Here is a 2,945-nt window from a genome sequence, read left to right as displayed (position 1 = left end):
CTTTTCAATGAGACTTTTTAATCTCATGAAATTATACCCTTGTTCTCCTATTATATATAGAAGAGATTAATTTTTTCTACCAATTTTAAATTTATTATATCGAGTTTTATATTATTCTAATTGATAATTCTGGTTAAAATCAATTTAAGCAAACTAAATATAATTAAGTGGCTTTGGTTGATATAATGGGCCTCGGGCTAAAACGTAATAATAAATACTACTGATACGGCTATGAAATTATGCTATCGAACTAGGATAAACAAAATAATATATATTATTCTTCCAGAAAAAATATATTATACAATTGATCAAAGCACACACAAAATTAAAATTAAAATACAATTTGACTAACTAAAGAAATAATATATAATAATTATGCGAATTAAAACAAAATTATCTTATACATCTGGACTTAAAAAACCTATATGATATTAAAAAACATGTGTGATCTGTGCATCACATGAGTTTTAAGTTAGTATTGTTAAAGTTAACAATGGCAAATGAGGTCTGACACTGAAATCTTCGATTTAAAACATATCAACAAACATTTTGATGAAGAGAAGGGAGAGAATTTAAAGTTTATGAATACTACTCTCTTCTTTCGGTTCCCTTTGTGTTAGGTCACACACACACTGTAGAGGGGGTGAATACAGTGTAAAGTACAATCAAATCGAACTTTAATATCTCAAGTAACAGAAAACAAACTTTATTAAAACAATAAACTCTGTTACAGTATGGAACTGTTACCTCTCAGTGATGAACAAATATCATGAGAGCTGCTAGGGTTACAATGAATAATCTTCTCGAATATGATAACACTTTTAGTGTAAACCCTATGTCTATGTTTATATACTACACAGTTACAAGATAATTGCTAATTGATATGGAATATAATTCTGCTTCCTAAAATATATCAATCAGATATCTTTTCTTCCAAGTATTCTATTCTTCATAGAATTCCTTCTTATGCATATCTCTTCTTATGTTTATCTCGATCTTCTTTCCTTTAACCAGCTGCTGACCTTATCTAATCGTCCTTCAGTACTTAAGTTCTGATATCCATCTTCTGATGATTATCTCCTGATAATATAAGTACTGATATCCTTAAGTCCTGACTTCCAGTAAGTACTGATTTATCCTGTTTAAGTAAGATCTGTAAACTAAACATAAATCATATTATCCATGACATTATCAAATATATCTAACAATCAAATATATCTAACAATCTCCCCTAACTTGTAAATTAGCATAATATACAAGTTTAACAGAAATTTGATAATGTCAAAAATATTAAGTACAAATGCATGAGAATTAGACTAGATAACTACAACTTACAGTCCTTAAAGCTTTACCAATCTTTAACTTCTGATAATAGCTTAAGTCTGTACAAATATCAGAATTTAATCAGTTGTAGATCTTGACTTGGCTTCATCTTCTGATCTCTCTGATGTCAGGAGTTGTTCTGAGATAGTTCTTCAATAAACATCTCTCGACATATCTGAGTTCATCAATCATCCTCCTTTTAATATCTTTAAGCTCTGCAGTATCTTCACCAATTTGAAAGATTGCAGCTCTGAGATCATTAATCTTTGCTTTTCTTATATCCTGATCCAGTCTAATCAAATATGCCTTATCAGACTCAAGATTGAATTCCACAGCCCTGTAACCCAAAAAGGTAGTTATAATCTTAGCAGTGTTGGGCTTCATTTCAACTATATCACCCTTGTGATCTCTGTACTTTGGAACATATGTGCTGTCAGACTTAATAGAATAAAGCCTTTTCTGTCTCTGAATCTGATCCTTCAAATAGTTTGCAGCACTTCCTGTCAATCTGTCATTCACTTGAAGTAAGAATAGTACATGCTCCAATTCTTCAAAATACTTCAATGGAATGGCATTTTGCCTTATATGATAAACCCTACCATATGTCATGAAGTACAACAAGATGTGTTCTTTCAAGTAGGTATGGTAAACCATTTGTACAGATTTCATTTGATTCAATCTCTTAGGAGTTGCTCCAATACCTGGTTCACTCAAGGAAGTTGGATCATTGGTAGTGTTCTGTATTCTTCTTTCATCAGCACTTCCCAATCCAGTTTTATCTCTTGCTTCCTTTCCAGTAACTACTCTTGCTTCAAAACCACTTGCAGCAGTCTTCAAAGGTTGAGTCTGTTTTGCTTTAGCGAATCCTGGTAGGTGTGTCTTTGATTTATCTTCTGATATCAAGTTAACTTGAGCTATGTCAGAGGTTACTTGCTTCTTCGAAATATCAGAACTTACTGTCTCTTGACTCTGAACAACTTGAGCCATGTCAGAGGTTGTCTTAAAAACTTTTCTTGAAGTCAGAGCAAGATCATCATCTTTATCAGTAATTTCTTCATTCTCAGGAGGCACATAAACCTTGATAGGTTCACCAACTTTTTCTTTACCCTTGGATCTTGGATCTATCTGCGGTTGTGATTTAGCCAATGTTGCTTCAGTATTTGTCCTTTCTTTTATCACAATGCCTTTGAGTTTTGGAAGTGTCTTTTTACCAGAAGCTTCAGATTTAGATGTGACTTTTTCTGATTTAAGTATGGCTTCTTCTTCCATTAAACTCTCCAAGTCCATTCCTGGATTTTCCTGAAGAAATAACCGTCTTGACATTTCTTCATCAAGATCTAAAAGTTCATCAGAACTTATCCTTTTACCAGTAGCAGAACTAATTCTTTTTCCAGTATCAGAACTTGTCCTGTGACTTGTGATTTCAGCTTTTCTTGATGAGAAACCTCTACCTTGACTATAACCTCTACCCATTCCAGAGTTTCCTTGGTCATCCTTATCATCATCCTTCCCCTTCAGTGTCTTATCAGTTTTGCATTTGGACTTAATTACTTTCTCCCCCTTTTTGGCATCAGCAGGTAATAGAAGAGAGACAAGCAATTCCACTGAGGCTTGGATTTCAT

This window comes from Apium graveolens, chromosome 5 (genome assembly GCF_009905375.1).
Source record: "Apium graveolens cultivar Ventura chromosome 5, ASM990537v1, whole genome shotgun sequence".
NCBI classification, from domain to species: Eukaryota; Viridiplantae; Streptophyta; class Magnoliopsida; order Apiales; family Apiaceae; genus Apium; species Apium graveolens.
The sequence above is the reverse complement of the archived record's forward strand: the minus strand, read 5'-3'. Positions refer to the sequence as shown.